This window comes from Bubalus kerabau, chromosome 4 (genome assembly GCF_029407905.1).
Source record: "Bubalus kerabau isolate K-KA32 ecotype Philippines breed swamp buffalo chromosome 4, PCC_UOA_SB_1v2, whole genome shotgun sequence".
Taxonomy (NCBI): Eukaryota; Metazoa; Chordata; class Mammalia; order Artiodactyla; family Bovidae; genus Bubalus; species Bubalus kerabau.
The window spans coordinates 166970438-166985086 of record NC_073627.1 but is presented as its reverse complement, the minus strand read 5'-3'; positions in this window follow the sequence as shown (position 1 = coordinate 166985086).

Sequence of the window (14649 nt, the reverse complement as noted above, 5' to 3'; positions counted from 1 at the left end):
TCTAGACATTCAGAATTCCACTGTGGTGAAGGCCAGGGCTCACTCACCTTTGGATCTCGACAACCATCCCCTCTGTGGCATGATTCCCCTCTGATCCTTAAGAAATGAGTGTAGAAAAGTGAAAGAATTCAAAACACCTCAAGGCTTAGAAACAACTGTTGATCTTCTTAAACATCGATGCATTGCTATCAACATCTGGGACCAATTCAGCTTGTTCCAACTCAAAGTCAAAGAAGGAGGACAAGCTTGGGAGTTTAAAGGCCCTGGTTCTGGGCTGACCCCCTAAGCAGCCAGATGATCTCATGAGCAACTCAGTCTCTTTCTGAACTCCAATAATTGCTGCCTTGCCCATTCCATGAGCTTTATGGGAGTTGAATGAGAAAACGAATGGGAGCCTACTGCAGAGCCTCTCAGCATTGGAGGCGTGTAAGACATTCCCCTCCATGCCTCCAGTTGTTGTCTGGCTTAGATTTTCTAGAAAGCTACAGAGTGTGCAGACATCGTGTTCCCAGGATTTATGGCTCAATTTACAATGTTTTGGGTGAGGCCAGAAGCTTTACATGCACTATTTTTCTTTGTTTTAAAACTAAATTTGCTTTCTCTCAAAGAGAAGAATTCAAGAAGGAGGAGGAGACTACCAAGGTGGGAAAATCTCTGGCTCCCTTCCAGTTGATGACCCAGACAACGTATTTTGGTCTATGCCTAGGAAACGGGAAAGAAACTTGTCTTTTTCAAGTAGCAGGCTTTAGCCTCGCGAGTATCAGGAAATCCAACAGTCTAGGAACTTCTCTGGTGGTCTAATGGCCAAGAACCCGCCTTGGAATGTAGGGGTCGTGGACTCAATCCCTGGTTAGGGAACTAAGATGCCATATGCCGAGGAGCAATTAACCACTAGTGTGACAACTCCCGAACCCGTGGACCACAACCAGGCTGTGTGCCACAGTGAAAGATCCCACATGATACAACTAAGACCAGTGCAGCAAAATAAATAAATATTTAAAAAAATTCAACAGTCTAATTCTATAGTTGTGGTTGGTACAATTGCCGTCAACCTTCATGATTCTCAAATTATTCCTCCTTATTTATGAATTCACCTAGCTACTAAAATTGATCTAGAACCCCCAAATCAAGGCTCACACGGCTATAGAGCTCATTCACAGATAATTGCAGAGCAGCAAAAAATTTGAGTTCCCTGATATATATGGTTGTGGGCTATCCTGGGTCCCCCCAGATTCATAAATCGAAGCCTTCATCTGAGAATGTGACTCATTTTGTGACTGTTATTTGCAGATTAAGCCTGTAAAGAGGTAGTTAAGTTAAAATGAGGTTGTTAGGGTGGATCCTAATTCAATCTGACTGGTGTCCTCATATGAACGGATTCAGGACACACAGACTCACAGAGATCATGTGAGGTTGCAGCAAGAAGGTGACCATCTACAAACCAAGTGCAGTGGCCTTAGGAGAAACCAAGCCTGCCAACACCTTGATCTCAGACTTCCAGCTCCAGGACCATGAGAAAATGAAACTCTGTTGTTTGAGCCGCCCAGTTTTTGCTTGTTGTTGTTATGGCGGCCCTAGCAAACTATTACACAAACATTCCCAGCTGGGGTCGTGTGTCAGCTCTCAGACTGTAAACAAGAGTCCTTTTCATGGTCTGTTTAGCCACGTTTTTTTCACTTTTTTTTGTGCTTTGGGTTATGATTTTGTGCTTATGATTTCACTGTTTAAAATGAGCCCTAAGAGCAGTGCTAAAGTGCTATCTGATGTTCCAAAGCACAGAAAGCTGTGATGATGTGCCTTACAGAGAAAATACAAGTTAGATAAGCTTCATCCAGGCGTGATTTATGGTGCTTTTGGCTGTGAGTTCGATGTTAATGAATCAGCACTATATATTAAGTAAGATGTTTCTGAACAGAAACACATTACAATAAGATTGTATATTGATCGATTGATGAAAATGTTGTGACCAGAGGCTTGAAAGAACCTAAGCCTGTATTTCTCATAGAAGCAACAGCACAGTTCAGTTCAGTTCAGTCGCTCAGTCGTGTCCGACTCTTTGCGACCCTATGAATCGCAGCACGCCAGGCCTCCCTGTCCATCACCAACTCCCGGAGTTCACTCAAACTCATGTGCATCGAGTTGGTGATGCCATCCAGCCATCTGATCCTCTGTCGCCCCTTCTCCTCCTGCCTCCAATCCCTCCCAGCATCAGGGTCTTTTCCAATGAGTCAACTCTTCTCATGAGGTGGCCAAAGTATTGGAGTTTCAGCCTCAGCATCAATCCTTCCAATGAACACCCAGGACTGATCTCCTTTAGGATGGACTGGTTGGATCTCCTTGCAGTCCAAGGGACTCTCGAGAGTCTTCTCCAACACCACAGTTCAAAAGCATCAATTCTTTAGCGCTCAGCCTTCTTCACAGTCCAACTCTCACATTCATACATGACCACTGGAAAAACCATAGCCTTGACTAGACAGACCTTTGTTGGCAAAGTAATATCTCTGCTTTTGAATATGCTGTCTAGGTTGGTCATAACTTTCCTTCCAAGGAGTAAGCGTCTTTTAATTTCATGGCTGCAGTCACCATCTGCAGTAATTTTGGAGGCCAAAAAAATAAAGTCTGACACTGTTTCCCCATCTATTTCCCATGAAGCGATGGGACCAGATGCCATGATCTTAGTTTTCTGAATGTACAACAGTTACTAATTCAGTTTTCATGGTGACTTCATAGACCATTAACAGAGCAAATAATGAAAATCAACTGGATCCAGCAATTCCACTTCTGGGCATTTGTGCAAAGGAAATAAAATCACTATCTCAAGAATATATTTTCATCCCTCTGTTCATTGCAGCATTATTTACAAGAGCCAAGATATGAAAACAACATGTCCATCAATAGATCAATGGATTAAAAAGATGTGAGATATATATGTAATGGAATATTATTCAGCCATATAAAAGAAGGAAGTCCTTCCATGTGCTACAACATGAATGGACTTTGAGGGCATTGTGCTAAGTAAAATAAGTCAGACAGAGAAAGATAAATAAATACCGTATGATCTCACTTATATGCTGAATCTTAAAAAGACCAAATTCATTGAAACAGAGAACAGATTGGTGGTTACCAGAGGCAGAGGAAGGGAATGGGAAAAACAAATGAAGGTGGTCAAAGGTACAAACTTCCAGTTATATGATGTTATGTACCACAAGACGATTACAGTTAACAATAGTATATTGCATATTTGAAAATTGCAAACAAAATAAATCTTTTTTAACGTTTTTTATCTATTTATTTTGGCTGTGCTTCATGGCTTGTGAGATCTTAGTTCCCAACCAGGGATCGAATCCAGGCCCTTGGCAATGAGAGCACAGAGTAATAATTACTAGACCACCAGGAAATTCCCAAGAGTAGATCTTAAAAGTTCTTATCATTAGAAAAAAAAATTATAACTGTGTGGTGATGAATGTTAGCTAAATTTATTGTGGTAATCATTTCACAATATGTACATACATCAAATCTTCATGTTATACACCTAAAACTAATACAAGTATATATATGTCAATTATACTCAATAATTTAAAAAAATGTTTTAATCAGCTATACATGTCTTTAAGTAAGTGATTTCTGAATTCTGCATTTTTCTGTGTATCGACCTCTCTGGTCTCATCTCTTTTGAACTGACAATCACCAGCTTATAACTCAGTGAAGTTCAGCAGATGTGCTCAGAAAGAGAAGGAATAGCTGATCATTTCTCACTGTTGTGAGTAGAAAATCACCCTGATTTGTTTCATATTGTTTGAGGAGGGCTTATGCTGGTCAGACATAGGCATTAGTCATGTGGACTGAAGAATGGAAATTAAACCCTTAATTGGGCAAATTGGCTCTAAATGTCCTGTTATTAAAAAGAAATAAAATGCTGTGTCTTTACCACTGTACTGGCACATGGAATCCAATACAAGATATCCAGACAGTAATAAATGAGACGGCCTAGCTCATTTACTAGCTACTTGGTATGAAAGGACACTTGCCTTGAAAGAGGGGAACCTTTGATCCTACTTCCTGAGTCACTCATCTGGCATCTCTCCTGCCCAATGGAGAGGTCAGGGGTTATGGAGTCAGACAGACACAGGTTAGAATCCTGTCTGCCCCACTCCCTGGCTGTGCAAACTTTAGCCTCAGGATCTTCATCTGTTCAGCTCAGTTCAGTTCAGTTTTCAGTCACTCAGTCGTGTCCAACTCTTTGTGACCCCATGGACTGCAGCATGCCAGGCCTCCCTGTCTATCACCAACTCCCGGAGTCTACCCAAACTCATGCCATTGAGTCGGTGATGCCATACAACCATCTCATCCTCTGTTGTCCCCTTCTCCTCCTGCCCTCAATCTTTCCCAGCATCAGGGTCTTTTCAAATGAGTCAGCTCTTCGCATCAGATGGCCAAAGTATTGGAATTTCAGCTTCTACATCAGTCCTTCCAATGAACACTCAGGACTGATCTTTAGGATGGACTGGTTGGATCTCGTTGCAGTTCAAGGGACTCTCAAGAGTATTCTCCAACACCACATCTCCTCATCTGTAAACTGTAGCTAATACAGTAAGTCCCCCACATAGGAACAAATTCCATTCTGAGAGCTCATTTGTTCAGTCCAATTTATTCGTAAGTCCAACAAAGTTAGGCCGGGTACCCAACTAATACAATAGGCTCTATAGTACTGTACTGTAATAGGTTTATAATATTTTTCACACAAATAATACATTAAACACAGAAAATAAAATGTTCTTAATCTTACAGTAACAGTACCCTGAAAACTGTAATAGTATGGCACAATGGCTGGCATACAACGGCTGGTATGGCGTTAACAGGCAAGAAGAGTTACTGACTGGAGGAGGGAGAGCGGGTGGGAGATGGTAGAACTAAAGGATCATCAGCAATAAGAGAGAGAGGGCAAGCTACAGTTCCACTCATGCCTGATGCTGGTGGAACGCACATTCGAATCTGTTCACATGCAGAGGACTTAAGATCCCCAGGAGAAAGGAATGGCAACCCACCCCCGTATTTTTGCCTGGACAATTCCACGGCCAAGAGGAGCCTTGAGGGCTACAGTCCAGGGGATCACAAAGAGTCAGACACAATTGAGCAACTAACACTTTGACTTTACTGTAATACCTATTCCATGGGTTATTGAATGGATTGAGGAAAGTTAAATATGTATTGCAATCCCTAGCACATACTGGTTTATTCAGTAAGTGAGGGTCATTTTGTGAGTGCACGTTTATTTGTGAATATCATCTCTTAGCAACCCCTTCTCCCTGGGAAGGAAGGACTCTGTGTCAAACTTTCAGTCCTTTAGCAAAGTTCTACTGTGTACCTACTGCTTACCAAGCCCTGTATGATATAAAGAAGCAAAAATGTAAAGTTCATGCAATCTGGTTCTGAAGGAACTCTCTCTAGTGTCCATGATAATACCTTCATATCTTAAATAATAATATCTTAATATCTAATATAACCCTGACAACACAAACAGCGTGATAAGGTAGTCAAGGAATCAGGTCTAGGGCTGTAAACATTCCACAGAAGATATTACTTGCATGGTGGTGGGGGTGGGGAAATCTGAGAAGACTTCTGGAGGAAGGAATGCTTCATATAAGCCTTTAATAAGAGAAGTACAGCTGAGATGAGAAAGAGGGCAGATAAGAGAAAAAGTGAATCGCTTGATTTTCATAGGAATGTTTATCAGAGCCATGAGTGGAAAACCACACAGTGAAAATACATTGGGTTAATTTCTTTCTATTGCAAGAAATTCAGCTCAATTCAATTCCTTATCTGCCATGCCAAAGCCAGTCTTACTTCTTCCCTCTTTCTTGTATTGAAGTGGGAGGAATTTTTAAAATGTATTTTCTAAATTATATAAATATTGAATGTTCAATTAGCAAATTTAGACAATTGAAACAAAAATAAAATTATGATCATCCATGTTCCTCCTCCATGAAGATATCCACTGTTAGAGATAAACCTCTTCCTAGAATATTATGTGTCTATTTGTGTGAGAGGGAGAGAAAGAGAGAGATACAGAATGATATTTCCAAATTAAGATCTTAGTGTGTGCCTATTTCAGAGATTAATTTTTATCACTTGATTAACATGTTGAATATGTTTTCAGTGTCAGTAAACACAGAATTCTTATCTTTAACAACTATGCAGCATTCCATTGAATGTATATACCATCATCTATTTAACTCATCCTTTCTTGAAGAATTCATTATGTGCCTGTGGCTTTTTTTTTTTAATTTTTGGCCACACCGTGCAGCATGTAGAATCTTATTTCCCCAATCAGGGATCAAATTTGTGTCCTCTGCATTAGGGAGCTCAGAGTCATAACTGCTGCTATTAACTTTCTTATAAAAAATAATTTTCAATCAATATAAAGTATCTAGAAATAACAAGGACCTAATCAATAAACTGATTTTACCTCACATCTAAGGCATCCAAGAAATTCAGACCTTGATAGTAATGCCTATCTGATAATGTGCACAGCAGTGCTAAGTTTTCCTAGTAGCTGACTTCATCCTCCTTTCTTTTCTTTTTTTTAAAGTATTTATTTATTTGGCAGTGTCAGGTCGTCAATGGGATACACAGACTCTAGAGCACACGGGAGCTTAGTTGCTCCATGCCATGTGGGATCTTAGTTCCCTGACCAGGGATTGAACCCAGTCCCCTGCATTGGAAAGTGGATTCTTAATCTCTGGACCACCAGGGAAGTCCTCATCCTCCCCCTTTTTAATTAAAAAAAAAAAAAACAGATACTTTAATGCAGACTACCCTAAAATTGCATTATGTAGAAATCAAGTTGTCTTAGAATACACGTGGGCTTCTCTGGTGGCTCAGATGGTAAAGAACCTGCCTGCAGTGCAGAAGACCTGGATTCAATCCCTGGGTCAGGAAGATCTCCTGGAGAAGGGAATGGCAACCCACTCCAGTATTCTTCCTGGAGAATTCCATGGACAGAGGAGCCTGGTGGGGTATAGTCCATGGGGTCACAAAGAGCCGATACAACTGAGTGACTAACACTTTCACAGGACTTTCTCCATCACCTATTTCTTTAATGCTTGCAATTTTATTCAATAAATGTGTGTTAAATTTATACCCGAACAAAGTAAAAAATTTTTAAGACATGGGAAGTTGCAAGAAAAATAAAGTCCCTCATCTTCCCACCCACTGTTAATATTTTGATGTATTTCTCTCTAATCTTTTTCTATGCCTACTTGGGAAACTAATTTTACACAGCTGGGATCATAGTATCAATATAATCTTATATCCCGCTTATTTCAATCATAACATCAGCATTTTCCATTTACGAGCTCTTCATAAACAGTTTTAATGACTGCATAATATTCCATGGAGCTGCTATGTAATCATTTACATAATGCTTCCCCTATGTTTGAATATTTAGTTGTTTCAAGCTTTCCTCTATGATACATAAAGTTTCCATCTTGATGCATAAATCTGGGTCTGCACTTTAGATTATTTCCTTATGAGAAATTCCCAGAAGAGAAATGACTAGCTCTAAGGCAATGAACATTTTTCAGGCCTGTGATACACATTGCCAAATTGCTTTCCCAAAAGGACTGTACCACTTCACACTCCCACTGACGCTGTTGCTCATTCCGTTTATAACAGCATCATGTGACTGAAATGGCCAATAGCAAGGTTTAAATAAATGATCATACATCTCACCAGTGAATTATACAGCCCATGAACTTGATTATGAGGCCTGCATAACAACATGGAAAAATAGTTATGTTGCAGCGTCAAGCAGGAAAAGCAGAAAACAGAATTTATGTAACTGCTACTGCATTAAAAATTAAAAAAAAATAATAACTCTGCATAATGATGAGAACTGGAAGGATAAAACAAAACAGGAAACATTGACATATAAGGATCAATGTGGCAGGGTGATGACTTCAAGATTTATCACTGCTCCTCCAGTTTTAATTATTCTCGTTTTCTGTGTTAATTTCACCCTATGTTGCTATAACACTACTTAATATTTCAAAAACTTAGCACACAGGCAAAATATTCAGGCTACAAGATGGCACAGGGCAGGACTTCTCAAAAGCAAGCTGCGCCTGCCGACGAATCCTAGCAGTTTCCAAGGCCAGCCCCAGCATTTTCGCAGCTAAAGGATCATGGTGGTCTTTTCTGAATTCCCAGAAATAATGAAGTCAATGAATGGAATTTTCTCGAATGTAAATTCTCCCATGTTCTTTTCCTCCAACCTCTGGCAACTGCCACCACTCTTCTGCTGGTAGATGACAAGAATGAAGACTTCACAAATAGTAACAGAAAACCACCAAAACAGCTGGTCACATTCTATGGATCCTGCCCTTGCGGTTGGACCATTTTGCTCTAGTAGGGAAGAGAGTCATATTTTCTGCTAGCAAAACTGTCCCAAATCTTGTGCTGGTGCGAATATCAATATGTTATGATGATCATTCAAGAGCACTGTGATGTCAGTGGCCAGGCCTCACCATCTGAAAGACTTGGGCAAAGCTGGGTTCTGACCTTTTCTCCGCCCTGTTCTGAGTGGGAGAAATACGGAAGATGACTTAACCCAAAGCTGATAGGGTCTGAGTCCCAAAGTTGACTGGAGAAGCAACAGCCTTCTTAAAAACCAACTCCCGGTTTTCCAGTGTCTGCTTGAACATTTGCCCGCCTCCAGTCTGTCTCTGGGCTTCCCTGATAGCTCAGTTGGTAAAGAATCTGCCTGCAATGCAGGAGACCCCAGTTCGATTCCTGGGTCGGGAAGATACCCTGGAGAAGGGATAGGCTACCCACTCCAGTATTCTTGGGCTTCCCTTGTGGCTCAGCTGGTAAAGAATCCACCCACAATTAGGGAGACCTGGGTTCTATCCCTGGGCTGGAAGATCCCCTGAAGAAGGGAAAGACTACCCACTCCGAATTCGCAGAGTCAGACATAACCAAGCGACTTTCACTTTCAGTCTCTCTCTGCATTGGCCTACAGTGACTTGAAGAACAGCTACTTAACATCTTTCTACTTTAAGGGTGTTCCAGGGACCAGTAGCATCAGCATATCCTTGGAACTTGTTAGAAATACAGAATGACAGGCCCCGCCTCAGACCTATGGAGTGGGAATCTGCATTTTAACAAGAAACCTAGGTGATTCACAGACACAGTACATTTGAGAACCACTGGGCTAAACCACAGGACTGATGTCATTTCTTCTGCCCAGACACTTTTAGTGGCTCCCTGTGGCCTGAAGGAAACCATCCAAGCTCAACAATTTCATCCCAGCCTACCTACTCAGCCTCTTCTCAATTAATTAATTCCCCATATTCAATACTCTCTGAGTACATAAGGCTTTCTCAAGCCCAACACAGCACAACTCTGTATATGTAGTGTTCGCTGCAAGAATGTCCTTTTCATAAATGGTGAAATCACACTCAGTCTTCAAAGCCCAGCTGAAAACCTCTTCCAGGAAGCCTTCTGGGACCCCTCCTCCCAAGACACTCCCTACTCATCCTTCCTCTAATCTCTGAGGCCCTCAAGCATGTGCTTAGTCACTCAGTTGTATCCGACTATTTGCAACTCCATGGACTACAGCCCTCCAGGCTCCTCTGTCCATGGGATTCTCCAGACAAGAATACTGGAGTGGGTTGCCATGCCCTCGTCCAGGAAATCTTCCCAACCCAGGGACTGAACCCAGGTCTCCCACATTGCAGGCAGATTTGTTACCATCTTAGCCACCAGGGAAGCCCAAAGCCCTCATAAGCTCAGTAATCTGTGTGCATACATGTGTGTGGCAATTTCCTATGGGTACCTCAGTAAAGACCCTGATGCTGGGAAAGATTGAAGGCAAGAGAAGGGGGCAACAGAGGACGAGATGGCTGGATGGCATCATCGACTTGATGAACAGAAGTTTGAGCAAACTCCACCAGATAGTGATGGACAGGGAAGCCTGGCGTGCTGCAGTCCATGGGGTCTCAAAGAGTCAGACACGACTTAGCGACTGAACATCATCATCTCAGTAGATGTCTAATCCATGTTCCCAAAATGAAAATGGATGAATGAGTGAATGAATGAATGAATGAATGGTGCTACCTCTGGTTCCACCACAGAAGTGCTGATGTGACTTTTCCCTTTGGAAAGTGCCCTATCTCACAGGGACATTGTGAAAATCAAATAAGCTTTGTTCTAAACCCAGCACTTCCCAAGGGCTCTGCCTGGAGCTACAGCCCCATCAGCATGACCCAAAGGGATATTAATACAAACAGATTCCAAGGCCCCACCCACAGAGATTCTGATTTGGGAGGAATTCTGCCTTTTAACAGGCTTCCCAGGTATGTCTGTTGGTAAAGAATCTGCCTGCCAATGCAGGAGACACAAGAGACACGGGTTCAATCCCTGGGTCGGGAAGATCTCCTGGAGTAGGAAGTGACAATCTGCTCCAGTATTCTTGCCTGGAGAATCCCCATGGATAGAGGAGCCTGGAGGGCTACAGTCCATGAGGTCACAGAGAGTCAGACACAACGGGGCACTTGTGTGCTGTATTTTAACAAACTTTTCTGGTGATTTCAGTAGAAAGCCCCATCTGGAAACAGCAGGCCCGTGAAGCTTGTGAAGTTCAGCTCACACCCCTTGACCCAGGTCAGGAATAGAGTGAAGTAAGAGTGTATAGATCAAGGAGGCCCTCACATTCAAGGTCAGGGAAGTACAGGGTCTGAGCCTGAGAGGGAGAGCCTGTGAACCTTAAAACTATGCCCTGTGCCTCTCTGGCTGCACCCAAGTGCTGGTCCTGCCCTGACCACCCAGAAAAGCAGGCCCAGGTCCAACGTGTACCCTCGCCTGTACCCAGCCCTCAGGAGAACCCAGCCGCATGGGGAGCTCGGCCACTGGCCACAGGCAGACCCAGGGAAGCCGAGGACAAGGTGTTCTCACAGCTTTGGAATTCCAGGTCCGACCACTGCAGCCCCATTGACAGTCTGTTTTCCCTGAAGTGAGGAAGAGGCAGGCTGATGCCAGCCTCATGCCCCAGGAAGTCTGACCACCTCGGGGCACCAGGGTCCTTTGAAGAAGCTGGGGCTTGGCACCTCGAGTAAGATTCCTTGGTTCTTCAGACCTGAAGCCCAGCCTTGAGGATTTCTTCTGGTGGCACACCATCAAGTGGGAATGTCCCCAGGGTAGCTGCACATGGGGGCAGGTGAAGGCTAACTTTCCAGGCTGCTCACTTTCCCTTCGACTCCCCAGAGCACGTAAAGCTTGCCCCCTGATCTCCTTCTTTGTTTCTCACAGGCTGTGTGAGGACTCTGTGTCAAGCTCCGTGGAAGGCACATCACACGTGTATTTCTTTAATATCATCACTATGAACCCGCTATGATGCTGCAGCTGAAGCTCCAATACTTTGGCCACCTGTTGCAAAGAGCCAACTCATTGGGAAAAACCCTGATGCTAAAAAAGATTGAAGGCAAAAGGAGAAGAGGGCAGCACAAGATGAGATGGTTAGATCACATCATGGACTCAGTGGACATGAATTTGAGCAAACTCCAGGAAATGGTGAAGGACAGGGAAGCCTGGTATGCTGCAGTCCATGGTATCGTAAAGAGTCAGACATGACTTTGCAACTGAACCCACCAGGTAGAAACTATTTCACAGATGGGGACACTGAGGCTCAGAGAGGTGAGGGAAGTTGTCCAAGATCACTAAGCGAGTCCATTTGTGGGAGTGAGATTTAAGCCCAGGAGCTCTCCCTGCTCCTCCCCCTGCCTCTCTGAATTTACTTTTTCATCTTTTATGCCCCTGCTTTGTATTTCCGAGCTCCTTCCTCTGTTTTCCTGGATCTGTAGATAACAGCAATCAGCGGCCTTGAGGTTTGGCAGTTTCCCTGGAGGGTATTTCCTGGAGTCTAAAGCTGGATTCTTAGGAATTCCCTGGCTGTCCCTGGATTAGGACTTGGTGCTTTGCTTTCACTGTAAGGGCCCTGGTTCAATCCCTGGTCAGCAAACTAAGATCTTGGAAACTGTGTGGCACATCTAGATTCTTTAGACGTTGTGGTGGGTGTGTGTATGTGTGTGTGCAGGTGTGTGAATGGGTGCACTGTGGTCTCTGGATATCTTCTCAAAATCATGTCCTGCCACTGAAGGAGACATAAGAGATGTGGTGTGGGTTCGATCCCTGAATCAGGAAGATCCCCTGGAGAAGGAAATGGCAACCTACTCCAGTATTCTTGCCTAGAGAATCCCATGGGCAGAGGAACCTAAGGGACTTAAGTTCACGGGGTTGCAGAGAGTCAGACATGACCGAAGTGACTTAAAACACATGCAGTAAATTACCTTTGACTACAAAGGAAAGCAATTGTGCAATACTTCAATTATCAAAATATTAAAGAGCAAATTTGTGATGTAATAATACAGGCTTCTTTATTATTGCATTAAATATAAGCTCTAATGTGAATCTAATTTCTAAGTAGTGATACCATAAATGATTTGGAGAAATCTGCAATAATTATCATTTGAAATGAAAAATAGTCTTATATCCAGATATAGCACATATACACATTTGTACACAACTACCACACATCAGCAGAGGCCAAACGGAACGAAATCAACTACCTTCCAGGAGGCTAATAGGAATACAAAAGGGGCTGCCTTGAGTTCCAGCCCAAAATTCTCCCTCTGATATCACCTTAATGCTTTTTCATTTAAAGTGCTTACACGCAAATTGTCACAAGGTCTCCAGGATTGCCCAGAAGGAGGGGAGCGTGACCCTCTTCTTGAAAAGGTGGGAAATGAAGGATCTCATTCAAGGTCACAGCTAGTGAAAGAAGGAACCAATGATTTTGCAGACTTCTCCTGCCCTTTCCAGCATCCCTGCACCTTGTCAGCCCAGAGCCAATAACACAGCATCACGTTTGAGCGGAGAGACGAGAAAGTATATGTAAGTTTCCCAGGTTATGCATTCTGATTCTCCCAGAACTGTGCAGAGGCTGACACTTACCCAGGCAACCTATTTCACAGGCATCACCGAGAAAAACTAGCTTCCAAAAGCAAACTGAATGGGAGTGAATCACATACCAGTCCAAGACACGGTAAGAGAAGACAGGAATCCCCTGAGTAGCAGGCTGGCTGGCATGGGGGCCAGGGATCAGACAGGTTAGCTGAGTGTGAGCTCAGCTAGTAGATAGACAGTGGAACATCTCAGATAGCAGAGAAGGAGGTTGGCAATTTCTCTGATTCACAAAAAATGGGGAGCAACTGAAGGCTTTGTGGGAAAGGAGAAATCCCTTGAGCACTGGGTTTCAAGTTCACAAAGCTCAGCTCAGGGCAGTCAGCACCTACGGTCCTTCACGGGGCACTGGTCAGGGTTTGAGGCGGGGAGCTGGGCGTGGACGGTTGAGGTAGAGAAAGGAAGAAGACAGAGCCCCCATCACCAGAGAGCAAACAATCCCCACAGTACCTCCAGTCTAAGGACAGAAAGGAGCTCCAGGAAGGCTTATTGGGAAAGTCGAGGTCTGAATAAAGGCTGCTGCTGCTGCTGCTAAGTCGCTTCAGTCGTGTCCGACTCTGTGGGACCCCATAGACGGCAGCCCACCAGGCTCCCCCGTCCCTGGGATTCTCCAGGCAAGAACACTGGAGTGGGTAGCCATTTCCTTCTCCAATGTATGAAAGTGAAAAGTGAAAGTGAAGTCGCTCAGTTGTGTCCGACTCGTAGCAACCCCAAGGACTGCAGCCTACCAGGCTCCTCCGTCCATGGGATTTTCCAGGCAAGAGTACTGGAGTGGGGTGCCATTGCCTTCTCCATTGGTATTCTCTATGAAGAGCTACATATACACAGCATGCCACAAGATAATCAATTACTAACCTCCTTCGTTTTTTCTAGTTCATTCTGCAATGCTTGCTTTGCTATCTCAACTTCTATGAGCTGTTGCCTCAGTTTCTCATTTTCATCTTCCATTGTTGTTCGCTTTTCTTCCACATTTTCCAATTCATGGTGCAGTCTCACAGATACATCCTTTGCAACCTTGAGGTCTTGCTGAATAAAAGACTAGATGATAAGTGGGCATCACTGATTCAATGGACATGAGTTTGAGCAAGCTCATGGAGATGGTGAAGGACAGGGAAGCCTGGCCTGCTGCAGTCTTGGGGTCGTAAACAGTTGGACACAACTGAGCAACAGACAACAAAGGGTGGGGGCAGGGCATTGAGAGCAATGGGGGTCTCTTTGGAGGAGAGAGATCACCAAGCTGCGTAGGGCTGTGGTGCCAGACGCTTGCCATGCCCCAGGAGGCACAGCAGGAGGCTGACCTTTACAGGCTACATCAATGATAACATTGACTCTGACTGCTGTTTGGGTTCAGCCTATAGAAGACACTGGCAGGAGGCTGGAGAGGATGGGGAGAGAGCCTAGTTAACTGCCTTCCTCCTCTTGACCCTTCAGGTCTGGGGGAGTAGGCAAGACGCTCCCTGCTATTAGACATAAAGTACTGCCCTAATAGCTGCTGGGTTTCCCCAAACCCCACCCAACTCTTTGTAAAAGTCATTTTTTAAAAATACCCTCCCTGGACTTCCCTGGTGGTCCAGTGATCAAGAATCTGTCTTCCAATGCAGCGGACACAGGTTCGATCCCTAGTCAGGGAAG